This window comes from Tenrec ecaudatus, chromosome 15 (assembly GCF_050624435.1).
Source record: "Tenrec ecaudatus isolate mTenEca1 chromosome 15, mTenEca1.hap1, whole genome shotgun sequence".
NCBI lineage: Eukaryota > Metazoa > Chordata > Mammalia > Afrosoricida > Tenrecidae > Tenrec > Tenrec ecaudatus.
The window spans coordinates 43,028,699-43,055,397 of NC_134544.1; the positions used below are offsets into that span (position 1 = coordinate 43,028,699).

At 39.8% G+C, this 26,699-nt stretch overlaps 1 protein-coding gene and 1 pseudogene across 1 annotated transcript in view; one reads left to right on the top strand and one right to left on the bottom strand.

The window, feature by feature from the left end:
• Window positions 1–26,699, top strand: part of CCDC178 (coiled-coil domain containing 178) — a 404,288-nt gene that overhangs the window by 283,827 nt on the left and 93,762 nt on the right. The gene's annotated exons all lie outside the window — the stretch shown is intronic.
• On the bottom strand, window positions 12,683–13,592 carry LOC142427708 (non-histone chromosomal protein HMG-14 pseudogene; annotated as a pseudogene).

Here is a 26,699-nt window from a genome sequence, read left to right on the forward strand (position 1 = left end):
CACCAAAAGAGCAGAGTCACCAGAGTGAGAGAACCAGTGGCAGCAGCAGAAGCCTTGGAGGCCAAAGGGTGCAGAGACTGCGCCCCAAGAACAGGAGACAGCAGAAGAGTTCCCAGCCTACACAATGAGTGCAGATATGTTCCTTCAGGCAGGAGGCAGGTTTGCAGAATGTGGTGCCCTTTGAGTATTTACCGGCACTAAAGGGGCTTTTTTTTTTTTAAGGGGCTTTTTACCATGTTCCCAAGTAGGGTAGAGAATATGATCCCATGTGAGCCAGAGAGAAATGTGTCTATAGGCATGGTGGAGAAAAGGTGCTGTAAGGAAAAGAATTGCATCCTCGACATTTCCATTCCTGACTTCTAATTTCTTAGCTTCCTTCATAAACACATGTGATTGTGAGTATTGTCTGTGAGTTCCGTGTGGCCCTTGCAATCCATTAGGGAACCCAGCAGAGAAGTAGAGTGCTACAGAGGGATGGTGGTGTCAGAGTGGGATTAAAGAAGATTGCAGACTGGAGGCATTTCTAAGCTGTACCTTACGGGACTCATCCTTGGGCACATGTGGAAGTGGATTCTCCTTCCCCTCAGTGAAGCCAGAGTAGGTCAGATGTGACCCCTACACCATTCTTGTATCTGTCTTTCTTGTAATAGTATTGTTAATCTCCATTGAGACATTCTTACTAGCACATAAACATGCTACAGTATATTCTGTAGTATTTTTCATTTCAAACACTTTTATTAGCTACACATGCTGTAGTAGTTACATAACCTGGTGTCAATTTGGGACATGAAAGGATTGAGAGGGAAGGGGTGGAGTCTGGTCTGTCAAGTGGGGCATAGCCAATGAGGCCTCTGTGTGGGCAGAACCTTTCCCTGAGAATTCTGGGAACTCCTGGATTTCCTCCTTGGAGTCAGAGACACTTTTATCTCTCTTGGTTCACTCCCGTGGAGACTCTCTTACTGACAAGACACATGGCTCTATGCTGATTGACCCCTTGCCCTGGAAACCGGAGAAGCCACGTAGAGGCCCCTGCCAGCACTGAGATGCTCACATCGCCACTGAATCCAAAGACTTTCTGCCCACTGGCCGGCGATCATCCTGCATTCAGCATCATTGCATGTGTTTTGTGAGTCTGAAGAGCACTTTATAGATTGGTATCAGATATATGGGCTAATATTGGATGTATGGGCTTGCGCTGGACTGGGTTGGGATGCTTTCTTAATGTACCCTTTGTATACAACTCTTTCTTATACACATATGAGTCTCCCTGGATTTGCTTCTTTAGTCTACCCAGACTAACACACACGCTATAGTATATTCTGTAGTATTTTTCATTTCACAGACCCTTGGTTTCATGTTTTATTCAACATTTTCTAAAGAGGTGTGTATATTGTCGTCTTAAATAGATCCCATTGTCATTTCCTCTGAGGCCCATGGTATCGAATCCAGTAGTGTATCTGGACTCACCTTTCTCCAGCTGTTTCACCACAATTAATCACTGTCTTCCTTGAAGCACTTTCCCCCGTGGCCAGGACACCACACTTGCCTAGTTTCCCTCCCACCACAATGAACAGTCTACGCTTGTCAGGCTAGCTCCTGTTACTCCATGCAGCTTCCAAATGTTGGACTATCCAAGTGCCCAATGACAGGGCCCCTTCATGTTTATCTATATTCATTAGTCAGGTAAATTCACAAATATGGATAAATCTCAAGAGCATTATATTAAGCAAAAAGTCCAAGAGAGTTCGTAGTGTATGATTATTTGATTATAAAAGGAGGAAAATTAGCCCACACTGTTAGAAGTTAGTCCTGGAATTACCCTTGGTGGGAAGCAGCACCCGGAAGAGGGCCTAAAGGGAGGGAGGCGGTGGAGCAAATTTGGAACTGTTTCTTCCTTAACCTGAGGGCTGGGGGGATGTGTTCATTTTGTGACTAACGTATTGAGCTATATATATAGTTGATTGTATATCTCAATATCTGTTATGATTGAAGAGTCTTGGTGACACAGAGGTTAAATGCTCTGCGACTAACCAGAACCGACGATTCGGACCTACCAGGTTCTCCGCAGAAGAAAAGCTCCGTGGATTTCGCTTAAGGTTTGCAGCCTGGGAACCTCTACAGGACAGGGCTAATCTCTCGATAGGGCTGCTGTGAGTCAGAATGGTCTCAGGGGCAGTGGGTGTGTTTGGTTTTGTTGCTGTTTGTCTGTTGCTATATTATAATTAAATTAAAATTCAACTTGTTCACGGATTCTCCACTATTTTAGGAATAAAATTCACAGCTCTTGCCCTAGGGTCCCTAGCCCTGTGTGATCTAGTGTCCTTATCTCTCATTGCATGGCATGTCATGGCATGTTGCTCTTCCTCATTATGCTCCAGCCACCGGGGGGTGGGGGGTGGGGGTGGGTCTATGTCACTGTACTGTTGTGTTGCAGATACACAGAGCCACAATTACACCAGTTCAACCATGTCTCCAAAATTCAGTACCATCGATTACAGTCTTCATTTCATAACTATTCTCTCCCTTCTTTGATGAGCTATTTATTCTCCAGGAAAACACACTTGCCACTCACTGAGCTTTCTAGCTAGCCTTTGAATTGTTGTGGTCAATTTGACACCATATAGACAGTCCTTTGAAAAGGCACAGACAATGAATGCTTGAGGCAGATCATCCTTCCTCATAAAATTGAACAATTATTGGCTAGAAAAAATTTCTAGGGCTATGTTTTATTAAATATTTAAAGATCATCGCAGAATCATAGTTTTAGACTTTCGTGCACCTCCAAGGCAACCTGGTGGCACGATTAGGTAAGTGTTGGGCTGTTGCCTCAAGACTGGCAGGCAGTTCAGACTGACCAGCCACACGATGGGAGGAAGATCAGACCATCTGTTCCCATAAAGGTTTACAGGCCTAGAAACCATAGACAGGGTCTTTATGCAGAGGAATCCACTCAAGGACAGTGGGTGTGGGGTGTCTGTAAATTTTAAATTCTATTCCACATTTTCCCAACTTTTGATTTGAATTTTTCTACAGAATCTTTGATCTAAATGATCAGTAATGGTAGCTGGGCTCCATTCTGTTCTTCTGGTCTCAGGGAAGAGGAGGCAGTTGTTTGGAGAGGCAAACAGGCCCATATGCTATAACCTCCTCCACTGCCTGAATCTCCTTCCACCTCTGCTGGTCCAGACACACAGAGACTTTCTTTTGTGCGTTGGATGACCATCAGAAGCTTTGAAGATGGAAGGCACTTCTCAACAAATTGAAGGTAGAACAGAAGCACTAATATTAGGCTAGTTAACTAGAAGGTCCTGTGAACCCATGACTTACACCTCCAATCCAAGAAACAAAATTCCATAAGATGTTTGCTTGTACATAAGCACTCTCAGCAGCTACCTTCCTCCTTGGTTGCTGCACACCTGTGCATCATGCAACACTTGCCAGTTCAGCTTTGTCCAGGTGTATAACTTAATGAATTTGATTACACCAACCAAATTTTAGATCCTTCACAAGATTCATTCCCCAGTAGAGGGAAATGAATTCCAGATCCTTCTCCATGTACGTTTTCCCTCGGAATAAGATACCTAGTTCCTTGCTATCAATCAATTATCTGACTAAAGTTTTCCTCCTCAGAGCAGCCTATCCAGGTCCCTGCTCTCAGCTGCTCACCGTCACATCATCCATTTTTACTTGCTCTATAGCCCTCTTCACTCAGAGAGATTTCCTTTTCCTCATGGGAGATGTCTACCAATCAAATATAAGCTCCATCAAATGATTATCTTATTCCTAGTTCTAATTCTAGGAATTAGAAAAAGGCCTGGCATATATATGACTAGGTGAACGTTATTCCTGGCTTGATGTCTGCCAAAATGTTTAGGTAAACCTACTGATAACAGTTTTTCTACCTTTATACATTTCTAAGAAAAAAAGATCAGAATAATCTACAATGATGTATGTGTAATGATGTTGATGATAGCACTGTTTATAGAAAAAGTATAAGCATATTTAATGTGTAACAAATGAATTTTCTAAGCATTCTGTAAAATTGGTATATAAAGGAATACTATGCAGCCTTTGAAATTAATGAGATAACTAATCATGGTATGTATTTAGATGAATAAATGGAATATGATTCACTTTAGAGTGAGTAATAGTTAGGTTTTGTGTCAATTTAGCTGGACGAGAGCTCTCTGTAATTTTCCAGTGATCCCCCATGATGTGATAAATCCAATATAATCAAGCCCATTGACAAAATCAACACTGTGGACATCTAGCAGTTGTGGTGGGGATAGCCCTCTTGATAAGGACATAGCCTTGACGCAATCAGAAGAAAGACCTCCCTCTAGGTGTAGTCTGCTCCTTTTTAACCAGACAAGGGAAAGCGTGTCACTTCTCCTGGGTCTGGATCCTGCATCTAGATCACCAACCTCTTTCCATATTGCTTGCTGATCCCAGGAGCCACCAGCAGACTGTCAAGTTTGTATTCATTGTATTTTGCATCTACTAGCCTATGGTCTTATTGCTTGTTTGTCAGATCTGAAGTTGCATGAGTCAGGAGAATCCTCAAGTTGAACATGACCCTTGGACTTGGCCAGGAGCATCTCGGTGGCACCTGACAGATACTAGCAATTATGTATCTTCATATGTATAAATGTCTATCACATATCTATCTGCCTATCTATGTATCTAGCATTTATCTTAAAAATCAATGTTCTAAAATGTAGCTGCCTCAGGCTATTAATTTCCCCAGTTTTAAGCATTTCCTTATTTATTTTTTTATGATCATCATTTAGGATTTCCCAAAATGATAATGTAAAACTGTTCATATTAAAAATAAAACAAAATATACAAAATTAATAAGGCACACCTAAATGCAGAACCAGAACAGCAACATCTCCTGTGTTCACAACTCCCAACTCTCACTGCTAATTCTTTCCACTGTCATTCTTTTGCTTTGGTGATTTAAAATAGTTATAGTTCTCATCTGAGAATATAAGTTTCATTCTTGGCATGGGAACATTAGAAATATTCACAAAGTCATATTGGAAAACATTGTTGATACATATGGTTCTGTGTTAATACATGAACAAGGTGGCCCCGACATGGCAATCTGAATCAACAGTCATGACATCTGAATAAATTTGGAAAGAAACTGTGGGCAAGACTCTGTCATACATCTATCATCTCTACTCTCTTTGGTGCTGCTGCACAGAGTCATAAGTATATGAACTAATGAAGACAAATTTTAATCTTCAAATAGAAACAATGAGAGGTGCATATACATTTGTGTGTGAACCCTGGCTCAGATGACATCTTTGGGAAAATGATTCACTCCATCTATTTTTCCCTGATAATATTTTCTACTTCGCCATTCAGGATGCTGTGAAGAATGTGTAAAATTATGTATGTGATAGCCTCCCATGGTAGCTATCCTGTAGTGGTAGATCCTCATGAAATAGTTGTTGGCCATAGGCTAAACAGTCTTACTCATTTTGTACTGCACTTCCTTGTGAGCACTATCTTCAGTTCATTTTCTTGCTGAAACGTATCTGCAGAGGATATCCTCTATACATTTCCCCAAATTATTTGTGTTTGTTTGCTTTTAACTACATTTTTAAAATGTAGCTTGTGTCCGTCCCCTAATTACAAAAGTAATACTTAAAGCAATGCAGAACATTTGAAAAACATAAATGAAAACACAAAATTATCTTTCTAAACACACTAAAATAAATAGCATTGTGACTAAAACTGGAAGCAATTATCTCACTGTGATGAAGTAAGACAAAGGACAGGCCAAAGGATATTGCTCATGTCTTTGAACAGCATAGCCCTTTGAAGAATTTCCTATGAGGATTTTGTAATTTACACAGGAGCATCAACTTGTCCAGTTATATTCTGACAGGACCAGTTTTCTCCCAAGTATCTGTTTTTTATGTGTTTATAGCATTGCATCAATTCAACTTTCATCTCCAACTTTACCTGAATATGTAGATTTATAATTACCTAGCGAGTGGATGAGCATATTCTAACCTATTTAATGCAGGTCATCTAGCGTTTGACTAGCTGGCCCCCAGAACCAGTGCCCAAGAACTAGATCAAGATATTAATGCAACTTAAAATGGAAACTTCACTTGTCCTTTGTTGGAACATTCAAGCATGTTGTGCATCCATCCACCTCAAAGTAATGTGAGTAAGCTTGTAGTTTCCCAAGTTTTGTCAAGGAAAATGTGACAAGGAACAGATTCCAAGACCTCCTAAAAATAAGATGAATTGTCTCTATCATTTTCTTGCCTCTGTGGCCTGTAACGCTATCACAGAGCAAGATTAAATGGGTCTGGCATGATTTGCTATTCAGAAGACCATGTTGCTGTTTCATAGCACCCATGCTTTTACAGGTGATTACAATTTGATTGATTGCTTGTTCTACCATCTTCCCACGTAACCACTTAACTAGGTCACATAGTTTACCTTTTTAAAGATGCATAAATATTTTCCTTCTTAACATTATTTTCACTTAAAAAACTGATATGTCTAAGCCTTCTTCTTAATTTTTATCAGACGTCTGTTAATCAGATGTTTTTCTCTGTTCTCATAATTGTATATACACATGGCTCTTTTTGTGTATCAGTTAAACATCGACATAGTTATCTCTCTTCAGATGCTCACCCTGATATTATGGAAAAATTACTCTGATCAATAGCTCACGACTTCTTTGTTCTGAAAGGCAAGGAGAAAGAAATCATTTAACGCTGGCTTCTTTGCTGCTCACTGTATAAACGTCTCCATTCAATAATTCTCTATAATTAAACAAATATTGATGGAGCACATACTATTTTTCCTTCCTGTCTTTCAATATAGCTTTCTGTGTTCTAATCCTCTTCCCTAATTGATTTGAATATTTATTTCCATATTTATGGTGCTCTGTCAATAACAATTTCTGTTCTATTTTTATAATGTGTCTCCATGAATTCATATCATACACTTTTTGCGTTTGTCTTTCGTCATCAGAACTCATTTAAATTTGGAGCACTTTCCCCTTATCTTTAATGCCATATACATTTTTAACCAATTTTGTCCTTTGCTGTTTTTAATGTCTACCTAGTACATAACCAGACAACATTTCTTACTTGATTTCTTAGCAGTACTTTAAACTGGCTAATATTAAATTCTAAACTGGCTATTACTAATAGTAAATTAACAAAGGCACTTATGTTGACATTCTTGACTGCATTTGAAAGAATCTACAGTACTGGATAAAGGAACAAGAAAAATGAAAGATATGGGCACTGGATACACTTAATATACCTTCTAGTGAATTTTTCTTTATCTTTATTTAGCTTTGAATCATTTTAATCACCTCAGTATCACATGTTATTATGTTTACATCTACGAATATTTCCTCAACTAATTTTTTAATAGTAATAAATCAAGATACATATATTTGCCTTTATACTAAAATGTTTTCAAAGTAATTGTCATACCTCTTAATATTATCTCTGAATTACCTGTCCAAGAGAGATGAGAGTAAATCAACCATTGATAACTGAAATAGTTAAAGTTTATTGTGCCAACCTGGTTGATAAACACCTGTGGGGTTAATTGAAGGGCGGGGAGAGAAATGGCTAAGAAAACCTCACCTTTCTAGTTCTCTGGTCTCCTTCTCTGATGGTCGGACCAAGGTCCAGCTGCCTTAGCCAGTTTCCTGCTTCAGCTTACAAGGCTCACTTCCTGCAAGACATCCCCGAGGAGAAGCCACGTGACCTACCCCGATGCAGCACTGGATGCTGGGGCAGCCGTGTGGAGACCCCTGCCAGTGCTGAGATGCTTACATGTTCACTGATTCAGCTTTCCTCCTGCTGTCGGCATCATTGCATGTGTTTTTGTGAGACGGAGGAGGACTTTGTGTATTGGTGTTGGGCATATGGATTAATGTTGGACTTGTGGGCTTGGGCAGCACTGGGTTGGGATATTTTCTTGATGTGCACTTACCCTTTATATAAAACTCTCTCTTATATGTATGAGTTTCTGAGGTCTTGATTCTCTAATGTACCCAGCCTAACACAATAACTGATTGTAATCGGTTGTCAGTTGTTGTTATGTGCCATCGAGCAGGTCTGACTCATGACGACCCTATGTACAATAGAACCAAACACTGCCAAGTCCGCCTAGTCCCACAGCAGCCTAAGCATTGTTCTGATGTCTGAGTCCATTGTTACAGCCACTGTTTAAATCCAGCTTGTCAGGGGCCTTCCTCCTTTTGCTACCTCTCTCCTTTACCAAAATGATGTTCTTCTCTGACACTGTGCGTACATTTTAATTAAAGAATCCACTAAATCAATGCACTATAATCAGGTACAATTTGCTGCAGATATCTATCAGATTCTGAAAGGAAATAGGTGAGTTGTATTGACAATCTAGAACAGCAGTTGCATATTTAGAGAATTTCTTCACAGAGTTAGAGTTCATGATTTTGTTTAGAGTACTTAATATATCTTAGGATTTTCAAGGAATTTAATAAAGTACCAAAAATATTTTCCGAGTCCCTTCCATGCTCTCTTCCCAGAGAGGGAAAAAGAAAAGTGATCACACATAGGCTCTTTTTCAATCAATTCTGATTCGTAGAGACTTTTTAGGACACAATAACTGCCCTTTAGGTTTCTGAGACAGCAAATCTCCTTGTCCTTCTTTGTTCTGACTGTGTCTCTTTAGCGGAGTAGAAAGCCTCTTTCTTGCAGAGCAGATGGTTCTTTGAGGCGTGGACCCTTCCTTATCAGCCTGACGCATACCCTGCTGCTCCACCAGGACTTCTATAGGCTCTTTCCACCACAAAACCCCAACTCCCTGCCAGCCTGTCCATTCTGACTCATCTGACCATACATGAAAGGGCAGAACTGCCCTGTAGGTTTCCAAGACTATTTATAAGAATAGAAATGCTGGTCTTTCTCCCATATAGGCTCTTGCTTTAGTAGACGTAAACTAAAAATAATAGTTTATTATTCAGAACAATAAAATTTGGCAGTGTACATACTTTACTTGGTAATGTTATGTTTTATTTAAATAGGAAAATAATATTAGAAATGTGGCCATAACTGGTTTGATAATCATTAAATTCATCCATTGACATGGAACTGCTTTCTGAATTGTCATACTTTAGCAGCAACAATTCAAGAATCTGTCTAGTTGTGGTTAAAAAAAAGAAATAGGTGGAAATGATTAGAATAAAATCATATAACTGAATATTAAAAAGGTACCTTATAAAGGATAGCCATATCATTAAAATTAATGTACGCCTGCTATCTGCTGAAAGATTTGCATAGTTTAATGGACTGGAAACATGTCAAATAAGTTCATATTGTTTTCTAGAATTTTAAACATGTAACACAGATAGAAATTAGTAAATTATCTCGTATTTTTGGTTACAAATATGTAGCATTAACAAATTTTGACATGAACTAGAATCACTCACTTACTGCCATCAAGTAGATTCCAACTCAGTGAACCTGTAGGACAGGGTCAAACTGTCCCTGTACCTTTCTGAGAATTTAGCTCTTTCTGAGAGTCAAGCCTCATCTTGTATCTTTAGAGCAGTTAGGAGTTTCAAACTGCTAAACTCGAAGTTAGCAGCCCAATGTGTAACCCACTACCAGCAGGACTCCATAGACCACCTTTATATGCTTTGTTGTAGATTAAACAAGACAAGTTTTGAGTGGTTGTTTGCTGTTTTTGTCTGCTTTTCTCCGTGGTAGTGTTATTTTCACAGTTCATAAAAAGGGTAGAGCAAATGTATTTTTTAAGGAAATATCCAATTTTTCTTAGAATTTAGAAACACATTTTCTCAAAGACATTTCAGATGAATAAACTTTATGTTAAGAAAGTACTAAATTTTATTCACATAACAGTCTTTTATTTTGAACATCCAATTCAGCATGCACCAATGTTGAAAAATTATGAGTCAGACCACATTTCAAAACTACTTTAGAAACTGGGAAGCAAGGTAGTGCAGGAAACTATAAGGAACACTAAAAATGCCCACGAATCAATTCTGACTCACAGAGACATAGAGTGGGGAAGAACTGCTCCTGTGGATTTCCAAAACTGTCCGTCTTTATGGGAGTAGAGATTTCTTACTCCTGTGCAATGGCTGGTGGTCTTGAACTGCTGACCTTGCCGTTAGCAGCCAGTTCATAAATCACTGCACCACCAGGGCTCCTCTTTTGTAGCATAGGCAGTGAGCATACTCAGGAGACTGTCCAGTATCATTAATGAGGGGCTTCCCTAAAAGACATTACATCATGTGATAAGGGTTTTCAGTGGAGTATCATATGGAAACTCAAAGGACCAACTTAGCAATAATGAACCTGTTTTCTTAAACTGTCTTGCTTGGTTTATCAGTAATAGTATAATGATTCATGAACATAAATATAACTTTTAAGAAATGATAAATGTGAAATTTAAAGCTTCATCCTAGACATCATAGAGAAATAACAGTTACCTATTTTCATAAAAATAAAGATGCGATTAACTCAGACTGACTATGGGGAGATATTTCACCTAAGAAACCTACCCATAATTATTAGTCAGAGGAGGTACAGGTAAATCCTTAAGACATGGTGAATAAGGAAACATCGATCAAAGACCTGGGAGTTAAGTAAGGCATATCGTCTAGAAGAATCATAGAGGCACAGGCTAATAGGGTAGAATTCTCCCCCTAGGCACTGGGAAGCCATTGAAACATATAAGCCTGACCACAGCATGACAAAATTTATGGTTTAGAAAGATCACCCTAGAAGCAATGTGGAGAGACCTGCAAGAGTTGGACTGGAGAAAGGGAGTCTACTTAGGAAGTAGTGAAATATAAAATGAAAGGTGATGACAGACTACACTCACACATTGGCAGTATGAAGAAAGCAAAGGGTATAAATTGAAGAAATATTTAGTAGGCAACAAGAGGACTCAATGACTTTCTGGAGAGGAGGAATAAGACAGAATGTATCTGGCACTCATCCAATACATTTGAATGGCATTTTTTCCTGCACTTCAGATACTGCATTGGTCACTAAACAAACAAAAAACAAACAAACCCACTGCCATCAATTCAACTTCAACTTACAATGACTTGTTAGGAGATACTATAACTACTCCATAGTATTTCTGAGAAAGACTGTACATCTATGGGAGTAGACGGCCTTATCTTTTCCTGCTGAAGGGATGGTGAGTTTGAATCATTGACCTTGCAGTTAGCAGCTCAAAGCCTAACCCCCTATGCCAACAAGGCTCCTTGTGTTAGTCACCAGAGACATACATATCCTTGATGTGAATGATTTTACACATAGCAGTGACTATCAGTGGGATAGATCAGGTAGTCTAGGAGCAGGTTTCCGAGAGAGAAAAAAAGTCTTCTTGTTTGGATGTTGTGATAATTAGGTTTATTGTGCTCACCTGGCCAAAAAGAACATGTGGAATTAATCTCGTCACAGTTTGATTAAATGGCAAAAGAGATAAATGACTCTTCAAGGCCCGCCCCTATTTCTCTTGCTCTCTGACGATTGGAGCATGCTGGGGTGTGCTGCTGCTTTAGCTAGCTCTCTGCCTCAACCTGTGAGCTACACTACCGGTGGACCAAGTCAACCCGTGGATTATGTCACTAGAACTTGAGCCTTCTTTGAGACCTGCTTCACCAAGCTGCTGGTGCATTCATCTCTTGAGCTTGAGGCTTGTGGATCCTGTCACCTTACTTTGCTTGCGTTTGATATCCTATCTGGGCCTACTTCACTAAGTTCCCAGGCTACTGATTGTTCATGACCGACCCCTGCTGTTTGCTGCCTGCGGGCAGACTCTACTTGCCTTGCCAAAGAGAGAACTCTGCAGTCTGCTTCGTTGACCTTGGACCTGGCAACCCTTGTGAGTTGAAGGATTTCAGGTATATTAACTGTTTTACGGAAGTGGGTTGAGCTGAACCCTCTTTACTGCCTTATGGACTACCACATGTGCTTGAGTATAAGCCGACCTGAATATCAGCAGAAGCACCTAATTTTACCACAAAAACTGCATTAAAAATGTGCTGAAAAACTTGGGCTTATACATGAAAATATACAGTAATTAGCTCTTATATTCCTTCTCACTGTATAAGAATATATATGTATATATTCATATACAATCATAAGTGTCCTGGTTTTGTTTCTCTAGAGAACCCTGCCAAAGATAGATGTGTTGAGTTGGAGGAAGTAGTCATATTTAGTCAGCATTTGTGAATGCTGTACTAGACTACAAGATAAATGTTGAAGGTTGAGCTAAAAGTCTAGAAGTCTTGAATTGCATTTGTTTGATATGGTTTTTGATTATTTTTATTGGTCAATTAAATAATAATTCTAATATAACATTCCAGGTCTTCTTCTAAGCATTGCAGGCATTTCATAACATCAAAATAATTAATTTATTACTATTAAACTGGATTGGGTCCAAAACTTGAACTTCTTTAAGCACAGAATCTTTTTTTTTCTTTTGTAACTGGCATTTTATTGGTTGTTTTGCGATCAGTACAGAGACATTATGAACAATTTGTACACAATCCTTAACGCATGTACCAAAATCCTAAAATGGCATGTAGACAAAATTTGCTTCTAAATTCCAGTGACTTTCCAGCTTTAAATTTAGAGGCAGATTTTTAAAAAGAGATAGATCAAGTACCATTATCTTCAAATGCTGGTAAACTTACATCTTAAATCCCACTAATTCACAATTCAATGTCACACACTACACACTCAAATGTTCAATCCTTCACAGCACGTAACAAAGTGATCAGGAACACTGGACTACCACGACCAAAGCTGTTACAGAATGCACACTTCTGACCAGAGCCATGATGGCAGAATGGTTTCAGACATGGTTCTATTAAGAGAACAAATGTGGAAACAAAGTTCTAAATGTTCAAGTCATACAAATGCATGACAGTGACTCCAAATTGCCATTAAGAATGTTTTGTATTAGGGATACAAAAACTTCCCCCCTTCCCATGGAATGTTATGTTGACACCCAAGACAGTCAAATCTTCCCACAATTTAATATCCCACTATTTTCTGGTTGTACTAAAAAATAAGCAACCAGTAAATGATTTCACATCTTTAAAAAAGCATTTACACTAAAAAAAATGGGATGAATTGGGATTTCCTTCTTAAAAATGTTTCTAGAGCTACTAAAAAAACTTGCATTTACAAAATAGTTGATAAAAATATTCCTCTGGATTGTACAAGAAGGGAGGCAGCAGGGCCCACTGATGAGACATGACAAACATGAATCAGACTGGGCTTCTTTTTCTCCTGCTTCATCAGAGGCTGCGCTCTCCTCGGTTTCGTTTCTCCGTTTTCAGCAGGTGAGTCTTCTTTAGCTTCTTGGTTAGCTACTCCAGCCTTCTTTCCCTTTGCTCCTCTCTTCCCTTTTGCTTGCACTTTTTTGTCCGAAGATTTATCCTTTCCTGGTGCCTTTTTGGGCTTTGTCTCCACTTTTGCCGGCGCAGGTTTCGCTGACAATCTCGCCGATCTCCTCTTGGGCTCCTCCTTCACCGCCCCTTCGGCCCAGCTGACCTTCCTCTTGGGCATCCTGGCTGTGGGGAGGGCGCTTGCAGGACGCCTTCGGACCGCGGGGCACCGAGAGCCTTCTCAACGCTGGATTGCCTGGCGCTGCCGCTCTGCCCACCGCTGCCCGAGCTGCTAGGACCCGCGGCGGGCCAGAATCTTTTTTTTTTTTTCATTAAGGCCGACTTTTAAAAAAATTTTTATTTGAGATTGTTTCTCTTGAGGTTGTTTTCAAAATAGTGAGCTTATCTCCAATCACAGCCCACAATTTCTTAGCTTATCCTGAGTCTACCTGCCTTTGGTGAGTTGACAACTTCTTATGTCTTTTTTTTCTCACTTTATTTCTCAGGTGTTGTTGTTATTGTTAAGTCATATCCAGTCAGTTCCAAACCAAAGCAACCAATGCGAAACAGAACGAAACACTACCCAGTCTTCACCATCCTCACAACTGTTCCTGTTTGAGCCCATTGGTTCAGCGACTGTGTCTATCCATCTAGTTGAGGGTCTTCTCCATTTTAATCGATGCTCTTCATTGTAAAGCGTGATGTTCTCTTGTGGGAACTGTTCTCTCGGGATAACGTGTCCAAAGTGCATGAGATGAAGTTTCAACATCCTTCTTCTAAGGAACATTCTGGCTGTTCTTTTGGAAACCCAGGGTACTTTCTATATTCTTTGCCAGCCCCCATAATGCATCAACTCTTCTTTGGCTGTATTTAATGTCCAAATTCTACCTGAATATGAGATGATTTAAAATACCGTGGCTCAATCCTCAAAGCAACACCCTTGCTTTTCCATACTTTAACGAGGTCCTGAGCCACAGATTACCTGGTGCAATCAATGCCTTTTTGAACCCTGGACTTCTGTTTCCATAACCATTCATTGTGATTCCAAGCCAGACAAAATCCTTGACACCTTCTTTTCTTTCTGTTTGTCATCATGTCGATTGGTCCAGGTGTTCAGGTTTGGGGTTTCTTCACATTGGGTATTAATCTATCCTGAAGGTTGCAGTCCTTGATATTCAGCAGCAAAAGCTTGGCGTCCTCCTGACTTTTAGCAAGCAAGGTTGTGTTATTTGCTTATCACATGTTGTTAATAAGCCTTCCTCAAACCGTCATGCCGCGTGCTTCTTCATATTGTCCAGTGTCCCTGATTAGTTGCTCAGCAGACAGACAGTATGATGAGAATAATTATAAGCGCCTACAACCTGCGGCACACAGTCCTTGGTTCTAAACCATGCAATAGCCCCGGGTTCTGTTCGCATAACTGCCTCTTGATCCATGTACAAGTTCTGCAGGAACACAATGTCGTACTCTGGAATTCCCGTTCTTTTCGAGGTAATCCAGTGTTCTGTGATCCACACAGTCGCCTGCCTGCCTTTGCAGAGTCATTAAAATCCTGTAAGCATCGTTCTGGTATCCCCTGCTCTCAGCCAAGGTCCAGCTGACCTCAGCAATGATGTACTTTATTGCAGGTCTTCTTCTGAAGCTGGTCTGAATTTCTGGCTGCTCATGGCTGCAATGATTGTTAGTGATCTTCAAAGAGAGTTTGACTTCAGTGGCCTTGTTGTATAATTTGTGCATGCTGTTAGATCACTTTTCTTGGAATTGGGTGCAAATATAGTTCTTCTGTCATTTGGCCAGGTAGCCATCTTCCACATTTCTTGCCATTGATGATTTAGTACTTCCAGTGCTTCATCAATTTGTTGAGACCTTTCAGTTGGTGTTCCATCAATGCCTGGAGGCTTGTTTTTGGCTAATGCCTTCAGTGCAGCAGAGGCTTCTTCTACCACTGCCATTGGTTCTTGATCAAATGCTATCTCCTGAAATGGTTGATACCTGATACCTTCATATTTCTCCTGTGGAGAGACTGGTGGGCTCAAACTGCTGAGTCTGTAGTTAACAGATCAATGCATAGCCCACCACATTACCAGGGCTCCTTCATGTCAAACTATAGCGGGGGGAAAAATCTGTAAATTTAGCCCATGTGAAAAACGTAGACAATCCTTGCATGTTTCTGGAACATCAGACCCAAAGAACTCTGTGCACACAGGGAGCATCAACTGGAGACCTGTTTGATGATGGAAGGTGAACTGGCTCACCTCTTCTCCCTCCACCATAAAAGGAATATCCACATACGGGTTACTGATGCTGCAGAGCCATGGAGTGAGTCGTCCTCGCATGTGTGCCGAGGGAGAAGAGGTCCTTTTCCATTTACGCATTGAGGTCTTAGGGTGCTTCTTTCTCCTGCCGCTCAGCGCTTTCACCACTGCACTGCTAGGTCCTTGGCTCTATAGTAGCAATTGTCCCTTGGTGCTGGGAGGGACTTCCGGTAATTACAAGACTTGATTCTTCCTCATTGGGCTTATACACTTCTAGTATAGGTAGATGTCTTTTAATATTAAGCAGTAAGATACACTCCCAATGCAAAGGGAGTAAGAGGGGCGGTGGGACTTTTTTTACATTAAAACGTTCATTGATTGTTTATTATATTTTATTTGATATGAATACATAAATCATGAGAATGCGTAGTAAAAGGTGGGTTCAGTTCAAGATAGATTGTTTTGTAGGGAAAGAGCTGCAGTACTTCTATTATAATCTTGGAAAGCCATGCAATCTTTTTGGAATAGAGGATTCACTACACCAAGGGGACAAGGACACCATTAGACACCTTTCTATGAATACCTCTACCTCTACGGGGGTCATGCTCACAGGAGAGTTTTAGTTTTGGGGTGTCACTAGTTTATTATGACTTGGGGTTATTTTAATTTAAAGTTTAGTTTCATAATTACATTGGACCAATTGTATATATCAGTTTATTTTATATACCAGAGAACAAAATGGTTTTTTTTCTAAGTGAAAGACAAATACCATTTCAAAACAGCAGGTATCCAAGGAAATTATAATATAAACTAAATGTTGAGGTTATTATACATTTTCAACCATTCACATTAGTTTGCTAGTCTCAGCTCTACATGGGCCATGTAATTTTTTTCTTTTTTCTGTGTATGTTCACTCAACATTTTGTTCTCTTTTGTTTTGGGTCCATATATTAGCTTCTCTAGGTTGTTGTTGTGGGTGCCATTGACTCAGTGTCTTCTGTACACCAGTAGATGTTTATGACTTTAAACTTTCACCTTGAATGGTGGTTTTGATCTTCAAGAGCTCCTAGTTCAGAGGTATATGTCATTCTTAGAAAGCATAAAATTGACTGTATTCTTAATTAACTTTTTTTATAACTAAGAAAATATGGTTTTAATGGCAATGTTATTACCTATTTTATTGTGTGTTTTCAGACCTTATTGTTTATGGAAATCCCAGTCATTCGAACTGAAGGACCCATGAAGGAAATGCTTGCTTTCTATGCTTTAGGTGAAATTAGGCCTTTTCCATGGGACACAGGGACTGATTTGAGATAAGAGCAAATCCAGTGGGAAAGCCATCTCAGCATGTCGACCATGTGGATGGATTATCTGATGGATCAAAGCCTGGGATTTTCAGGCTGATGTCCAGATACCAGATGGCTTTCAAATCTTCTCATCCAAAACACCAGCAGCCTGTTTTAGTCATGTTGCTCTTGCTAATATGTGTTGAGTATCTCTCTGTTTCCCAGTGCCTGCACTTATTATTCTATTAGGCAGACATGATTCCTTTGGAATAGATCACATGGCTGTGTTTGCAGTCATTGACCTTAATCTGCCTAGCTTGGGTGTCAAGTTCCTATACATTGACGTATATGGATATTCTAGGGCAGGGCTTAAGTTAACCTGTCCCAGAAGATAAAGAAAATAATTAGTTCCATTACTATTTAGGAACTACACAGTGATCTTATCATCAGTACCACTTCCTACCAAAAAGAAGCTGATTAGTGTTCCCCACCCCTCACACACAAAAAATCCCAAACAAACAAAAAACCAAACTCATTTCCCTTCAGTCAATCCTGACTCATTGTAACCCTATAGAAGGCAGTAGAACTGCTCTTGTGAGTGTGTGATACTGTAACACTTTCTGGGAGGAGGAAGCCTTTCTGTGTTCTGCTGAGTATTTGGTGCTTTGGGACAGCTGACGCCATGGTGAGCAGGCAGCTTTATGCATGACCAGCACACCACTAAAGCTCCCTTGTTCATGTGACGTGGCTCTAATGGCAAAAGCAGTCAAAAGACACTGTTTCCCAAAGGGCTGATGAAACAACTGGCATCTGAGAGACCAGCACGGGAACTTCTTTAGCATTGTCAAAAACATACAGACTAACCCTGGGCAGTAAGAAGTATTTCTATAGGAGCTTTCCATTTCAAGAAATTTAAGTGATCATTGGTTGTTTTGTTTTGTTTTGATTTTCCTATTTGGAACTTTTCTTTCCTCCCGACAAATGGGAACAAGATGTACCCACTTGTAAAGTTACTGACTTAGATTCCTTATGTGGCTGTTTTAAATACCAACAAGTATGCATAACAACAGGAAATTATTTTTGAATGTTTCCACAGCACTGGCTATAAACTTTGTGCAGTAAAACCCCTCGTATTGTAACTTAAAGATTTGTAATCTTGCTACCCTTTTATGCACCAGCCACCTGACATTCCATACACCGACAAAGAAATGAATTTTTGCAGCTTTTGTCTGACATGCCTGCTGTTTATGATTTTAGGGATTATATTCATTTTCAGCATTAAATTCATAGAATAAGCAAAATGTCAAACTTTGTTTACTAATTTTATACTTATCTTTGCTTTTAATATCCTGTCTTGGTTCTCTAGTTATAGCATAGATGAACCTAAAGTTTGCTAGAAACATTTGCCATTAGCTTCTTCTTCTTCTAAAAAAAATTAAATTTGAGGATAATCCTACCTCCAGAGCTTATTCTGTTCCTGGCCATTGACTGTGACAGTGAAGGCTCATCTGAAAGCACCGGAGCATCCCATCTAAAAGCATAAAACATATTACATTTCATGAGAAAGCTAATTCAGATTGTTTAATTCTGGTAATATTGCCTCTGTCACCTTCAAAATCAAAATGTTCTTTCCTGTTATTATAAGGAAAACAACCAAATTGCTAAAAAACCCATTTGAATACACAGCTGCCTTATGTTGCATACTAATTTGATTAAAAACGCTCGCGCCTCACCAGCATTTTTACATGAGGCACATTGGTGAGTTTAACAAAGACTATATATTTTTAAATTATAGCTGCGCTTGTGAGGATGACCAGAGTCCACAGCAGTGACCAATGACCCTCCTGGAGTGATCTAGGGAAAAAATAAGGATCTTGCTGGCTCTCGTGGAAGGCAGGAAAACAATTGTAGAGCTATATTTGTTTGCTCACTGCTTTGGGCACTGAGCCAACCTCATTGCAAATAACTGCATTAGTCAAGTGTATCCAAATTATTACAACACAGCGTCCATCCCAGTTATTGCTGTGGAAGCATTTTTTCTGGATCTTTGTGTCACTAGAAAACATTTTATTTGAAGGGTGAGCATCACGTAAATTTGGGTCCACTTGCATTTATAGAAAAGTGGCAAGACGACTTTTCACAGGTGGCTCTATGCTTCCTGCCTCTAAAGAAGGACCCCTTGACATGCCTATTGTTCGAGTCTCATCAACTCAGAGGCATTCACAGTCCTCCCTCACCAGGGACACTTGCTATCCTCTGTTATTTCTTTCATTTCTTCATTGCTTACTTGAAAAGGTCCTTGTCCAATGTCGATATTTACCCATCTTTTAACAGACTGAAACATTGTTGCCGATTAAGCATCTGAGGGGTAAAAGCGGTGATAACCAGTGATGGACAAACTACTGAAGTTTGCGCAATCAACTGGGCTGAGATCTTAGAAGTCTTATTGGATATCTTGCAGGTGCTCCACATGTTAGGTCTGCATCCCAAACTCCAACCCCACTGCTGTCATGTCGATGCTGCCTCAGAGAGATCCCACAGGATGGGGGAGAACTTCCCTTGTGTGTTTCTGAGACTGTAACTTTATTGGAGTGGAAAACCTCACCTTTCTCCGATGAAGCAGCTGGTGGTCTCAAACTGATGATCTTGCAATTAGCAGCCCATTGCATAACCATGATGCCACTAGGGCTGGAAATGTGCCTAGAGGAAGAGGAATCCCAGGCTTTCCTGAGGACCATACTGGTGCATTCAAGCAGCCACGATCACATTCACCAAGTGCCCTATTGTGCTCTTATCATGTCTTGCTGGTGGTTGTTGGTAGGAGCTGTGGGGTCTATTCCAATGCAAAGCGGCCCCATCAACCACAGAAGGAAACTTTGCCCAGTCCGGCACCGTTCTCACAACTGCCCATGGCTGCAGGCATTGTCTCAAGCCATCTCATCGAGGTTTTCCTCTTGTTCATTGTCTCTCTACTTGACCAAGCAGGATGTCCTTCTCTGGGGATTAGGATCTCCAGGGACTCGTGGAGACATAACAAGTCTGAAGTATGTAAGATTAAGTCTCACCGTCCCTGCCTTTAAGAAGCACGCTGGCTGTACTACTGCCCAGACAGATCTGTTTGTCCTTCCCGCAGTCTGTGGTGCTTCTCGAGTCCCATAATTTAAATGCATCCATCTTGCTTCGATCTTTCTTATTCGGTGTGTAACTTCACATGCATATGAGGTCATGGAAGACACCCGGGGTTGGGTCAGGTGCTCTTTAATCTTACCAGTAAGACTTTTGCTTTTCAAGACGTTAAGGAGATCTTGTGCAGAAGATTTACCCAATGCAATGGGTCATTTGATATGTTAGGGTTCCAGTAATGTTCGATGTAGTCCTGGCCACTAGGTACCTCAGTTCATTAATTCTTAATACTAAAAATTGTAATTTGACCCTTTGTCCTATGAAAAGAATACTGTCTGCTATTTCTCTCTCAAAACTATTCAACAAATAAATATTATTGTAAGCCAATTCAAATTCAAGAAAGCTTCTATCATAACATTAATATTAAGCATCATTTCCCTCTTACCTTACAAAATTAAGTCCACATTTAAAAATATAAGAAACTTAAAATGAATCCATTTATATTTCTCTGGAAAACAGTCAAGGGTAAAGCATTTCTCCCCCCATAGCCATTTGACTCCAGTAAAAGCTATAGGTGATTCTGTGAAAATTAAATAAATAGATGAGATAATCTTAGTTTAATTCTTAGAATATTTTTAATAAATCCCCAAGACAATCATTTATGTTGCCAATGAACAGAATTTGGGTTCTTGATTTATTGTTGTTGAGGCACACGGATTAGGCACTCACCTGTGAATTTAAAGGCTGGCCATCAAAACTCTCCCAGTGGCTCCTCAACATGTTGACCAGCTTCATGATCATCATGGTGATCAACTTCTGTAAAGATTACAGCCTAGAAAGCCCTGTGGGGCCGTTCTAGTCTGTTGCACGGGGAGGTCAAGAGACAAAACTCAACTGGGAGCCACCTAACTAAAACAAGGAGGTGAGTGCTTTGAAGAGGAGGCTTGCTAGGCCCATGGGCTGCCCCTGAGCACTTGTCTGGGCAGCTGTGTTTGCCAACCCACAGCGTGAGACCTGGGCTTCTCTGGGCCAAGGCGTACTGTCAAGTGGGATCTCCGCTGGGAGTGAATCGACAGACCTGGAAGAGCTGTCTAAGCCTTGCCCAGACAGGATGAGGACGCTGATGGGTGGAAAGCCGCATGCACCGTGCCTGCAGCCATGGCTGAGTGCCTGTCCTCCGCAAATAATGGCCATCTCAGCTTTCCCTCAATCTAAACTGCAGACTTTAACATCCCTAGGAAGTCCCCTAACTGTATGGTCGGGGAGTTCTGCGTGGCTATTGCAAGGAATGATGGAAAGGTAGAGTGCTGTGGGAGCGATGGCTGGTGTCAGAACGAGGGGAAATGGTGGAAGGTGGAGCCACGTCTGACCTTCCCTCCTGGCATGTTAATTAGCCTCAATTCCTCAGTCACTCCTGTTGGAGAAACTCAAAGACTAGGGCTCCTGCCTCAGCACTATTTCTGACAAGGTTCTGATGTCTTCCATACATTTTTATTAATGAATGTTCACAAGTAGATCACTGGGACCTTCTTTCTAGTATATCTTAATCTGGGAACTGCTGAATCCTCTCCACGGGAAGTGACTGTGCGGGTCTATAAAGTGCCATGGCCTAACTGCTAATTTCACAGCAGCAGGGAAGCCACCACATAGGACAAACTGACAGGTGGATCAAATGAGCTGTACAGGGTGAAACGCAAGACACCAGGGGAGCTTATTCCTCTGGAGCTTCTAAAAGAGAATATATTTCCTTGTCCTTTGTAGCTCTAGAGGATGTTTGTGTGCCGTGACTCACTGGTCTGCATTAGCTTTTGTTTTCTCCCTCTGTCTCCATCTGAGAGGACTATAGGTAATTATATTTAGGACCCCTGATCAAAATCCTGTGTATATAATCGTATCTGCAAGGCCCTGTTTTTTTTCTATATTAGACTGCATTTTACAGGTTGTGAGGGTAAAAGTATGAAAATTTGGGGTGGTCATTTTTCAGCCTATTATAGTTGTTATTCACTTTAAGACATGCATTCTCAATTCTGCAGTGTCTGTCTGTGATCAACAGTAAATACTTGCATCATCTTTTTGAGTGGTGATTCAACCTGAACAATTTTGAAAATATCTACCAAAACAGTTCTTGATATGGGAGAGAAATCTATCAATCATAGTAGAATTCCTATAATCAGAGCAATGTCTTACAACCAATAACTTTAACACTCCTTAAAAATTGGTAGAATTTGGAATTTCTTACAGAGGAGGCCAAAAAGCCTCACTTACACTGTCTGATGTCTCCCTTTACCCACTTTCCTCTTGTCTGTCCCCCAGGAAGGAGGTTATATGTAGATCCTTATAATCAGTTTCCCCTCTCTACCCCACCCTCCTTCTACCCTTCCAGTATCACCACTCTCACCACTTGTCCTGAAGGGATCCTCTGTCCTGGATTCCTTGTGTTTCCATTTCCTATCTGTACCCGTGTACATCCTCTGGTCTAGCCATATTTGTAAGGTAGAACTGGGATCATGATAGTGCGTGGGGAGGAAGCATTTAGGAACTAGAGGAAAGTTGTATGTTTCATCATCGCTACTCTGTACCCTAACTGGCTCATCTCCTCCCCGAGACCCTTCTGTAAGGGGATGTCCAGTTGCCTACAGATGGACTTTGAGTCCCTACTCTCCTCATTCACAATGATATGATTTTTTGTTCTTTGATGCCTGATACCTGATCCCTTCGACGCCTTGTGATCACACAGGCTGCTGTGCTTCATCCATGTGGGCTTTGTTGCTTCCGAGCTAGATGGCCACTTGTTTACCTTCAAGTCTTTAAAACTCTAGATGCTGTATCTTTTGATAGCTGGGTTCCATCAGCTTTCTTCACTACATTTGTTTATGCACCCGCTTTGTCTTCAGCAATTGTGTTGGGAAGGTGAGCATCATGGGGTACCAGTTTAATAGAACAAACTATTCTTGCATTGAGGGAGTACTTGAGTGGAGGCCCAATGTCCATCTGATACCTTAATACTAAACCTATAAATATATGCACTTAAATCTATTTCCCTTTACTCATATATAAATCTATATATTCACATGCCTTTATTTAGACCTCTATAAATGCCCTTTGTTTCCTAGCTCTTTCAGTGGTGAGGAGAGTATAGGAGGCCTGATAGGGCGTGATGAAGGGTACTGTAACTGAAAGGAATTACTGTAGCCCAAATGAAGGCTGATCATGATAGTAGGACAAGAGGGAAGTAAAAGGAAATCGAGGATTTAAATTTCTTATTTGCCTTCATATTTCCACTGTAGGTCAGAGCATAGCAAACAGAAAGTAATTAATTCTACTCTTTAAAATGGAACTAAGTTCTTGAAATGGGGTTGCTAGATTTCTCCTTATTTTTCTCATAGAGTGTATGCCTTTCTTTAGTGCACTTGGTAAATAAGCTGCACCATTAAATTTTAAAAAGCAACAATGTTGTGCTGTGTGGATCTGACAAATACTAAGCATTTTTGTTGTTACTGCATACATATATATAATTAAATATCTACATGTCAATTTTATAGATATAAAAGCAAAATCACTTAACTAACTTCTAAGAAAATAATTGTCATGAAAATCACTTGATTACTGGTGATATATATGAAACATATGCTTATCTGCAACATAAAGTATGATAGCTTAAATATCGATGTTAACAATTACATATAAGATTTACATGATGTGTTTTAGTAATGATGTGTGTCTATAAATTCAGTGCCATTGAGTGAATTCTGACTGCTCACTCTGTAAGGGAGCAGGCAAGTCTCACATTTCTTCTAAGGAGCAGCTGGTGGGTTGGAACCTTAGACCTTGCATTTAACAGTCAAACATTTACCAAGAGTGGCACCAGAGCTCCTACATGAAATATTGTTTTAAAAAATGTTGAAGTAGGTGATTGAGTCAATGGAAATCTTTGTATTTCCTTATTTTTCCATTTATTTTGCTTGAATTTTAAAGTAAAGTACTCAAGTTTATAGTCAGCTATGTTTTCTCTAATATCCCCCATTATTGTCAGTTTACCAGAACCAAAATATATTGAAAGTTCCTTTCAATCTATGAAAAATACATCAGAGTGACAAAGTGACTTAACTGTCATTCTAGAAGTGGACAGCAATGGGACATCTTTGGTTTCTTTTGCAGCTTATTTTTATATAGGGTCAGTTTCTAGAGAATATTTGAAAATTTTTAAATAATTTTTTTAAAATTATGGCATCGAAATAAGATGTGACTCCATATAAAACATTGGGGGAAACTTTTTGATGATAAATTACATAATTTTTCATGCCCACTCATTGCCATCAATTGGATTCTGACCCAGAGTGTCCCAATAGAAGAGGGTAGAACTGCCCCGGTGGCTTCTGGGTCTGGAAATCTTTCCCAGAATAGAAATGCTCATCTTTCTGTTGCTTTCAGACTGTTGACTGCAACCCACTGTGTCACCAGGCCTCTGTGAGCAATGCCATTCCCTGTGCTCACCTGTCCTTAGAACCATCATGTTATCGTTAAATATTTCCTCATGATATCCTCTGAGATACAACTAGGAAACTCACAATTCACAAGTTAGGATACAGCACGTGCACACACACACACACACAATATAGACATACACACATAGATTTGTTATACCATGATTTGCTTTAAAGTTTCCAGAATTCTTTTGTGACTACAGTTACCTGTAAATAAAAAACAATTACGAAGCAAACACATTGGAAAATTGCTATTTGTATTATAAATATTTTATATCATGGTTCATTTCATAAATATGTAATTCTGATTTACAAGAAATCTTCGGGAAGGCTTAATGTTAATGTAAGGACATTATTCTACTGGAAGTATCTCCATTTCTGGAAAATTCTAGGAAGTGCTGCTCTCATGCCACTGCATGATCACTCCCGATTCCTCCTGCAGGAATGTTGGAAGTATGTGAGATAAGAGTCTCATCAACTTGGACTTTCCAAGTCAAAACTGAATTTTTAATACTTAGCAGAGTCAATATTACCCATAAAAGGAAAAGTGGGTAAGTGGTGTTTAAGAGGAAAAGTTTTCCTTGAGGGTAGCTCAGTTGACATGGAGACTAGGGAACCCTGACATGCAGTAGCCCTGCTCATCAGTAGCCCTTGGCGACATAGAGCACAGGAGGTGGAGAGCACACGGTCTTTGCAGCCTGGGATATTATTCTACAGAAGCATTTTTTTGAACTTACGAGGGGACATGAAGATCAGGCAATTTTAGGTTGGAAGTACCTCTTTTCATTTCACAGATGAAGAAACACTTGAAGGCCCTACGCAATATTTGGCCAGAAAAAAAGAATTTGTTGGCAGATGGATTAGGCAGACAAAGTTTGATCCATAAAGAATATTTTGCCCCTGAAAATAGTTAAAATTAGAGACATCAATTGTGAAGCTAACAGTTTCGTACTTCTTAAGCATCAACCGGCAAAATTCAGACTTATCACAGAAACAACACTCTCAAAATATAGCATACCAGTGTGTAACACACTGGATAAAACTATAAGATGTAGAAGCTACAGAAGGAAAGAAATGACTTTAAAGAAACAGAACAATTAATATCTGCCCTGGGACACCATAAGCCTGAGGTTGGAAGTTACATTTTCTTTACTGTGCTGTTTGTATTTCTGTTTTCCTCTCCCAATTCTGCTCTGATTACTTAGCTGACAGAAGCAACTCAAGTAGCATAAATTCTGACATCTTTGCTTTTTCAGTGGATTTTTTGCCTAGTAGCATAAAGGCAGAAGATAGTTATGTGTGCCAGTGTGTAATACTTACAGAATTGTACTACTCTACTGTTTGGAATTACCAAAAACATATCTACCTCCAAAGAAAGTTAGTTCCATTTCTAACACAATGTTTTCTATTATATACAATAAATGTCAAAGCTGAGTTAATGTGAGAAATCACTTATTTTATAAAATACAGTTCAAATTAGTTACATAACTATTTCTATGCTGATCGTCTTATCTTTAGTAGTAAAAATTAAAATTATTGTTGAATTAGATAAAAATAGCTATTCAGTAGCAAGCATAGATTGTTTCATTTCTCTCTGAACCACAGATTGTAGCATTGTCATAAAACTGATACTACTTGCCTATTTTTTTTCTCCTAAAATATTCTAAATGTTAAAGAGTATCATTTATGGTCTGAAATTGCTGTGTCCTTTTTTGTTTCTTGAGTGCTGGCTATCTAGTGAAGGGTTTCGTTTTTAATAAGCACATCATGTTGCACTTCCTTTGTCTTATAATAGTGAATCATGGAGCTATCTTTCTCAAGATCATCAAAATGGAGTCTGGGCTCCTGGGTTAGTTTCCCAAGGGGGCAGTTTTAAAGTTGCCACAGCAGGGTGGCTTCTAAGGACAGTGACGTGCGGTCTCCAAGTCTATAGGCAGCTAATCTGAATTCAGAGTGTTTGTCAGAAAGGTGTTTTCTTCCAATGGCTGAGCGGTGAATTTTTTTTTTCAATTATCTGAATTTCTGGTAGGTCCAGCATGCATTGGCTTACAGCCGCAGCATAACACGGAAGTCACATCAGCACCTTCCCTCATTCTCTTTGAATCTGTTTTTCCATATAATGGCAGATTATTCCATATGA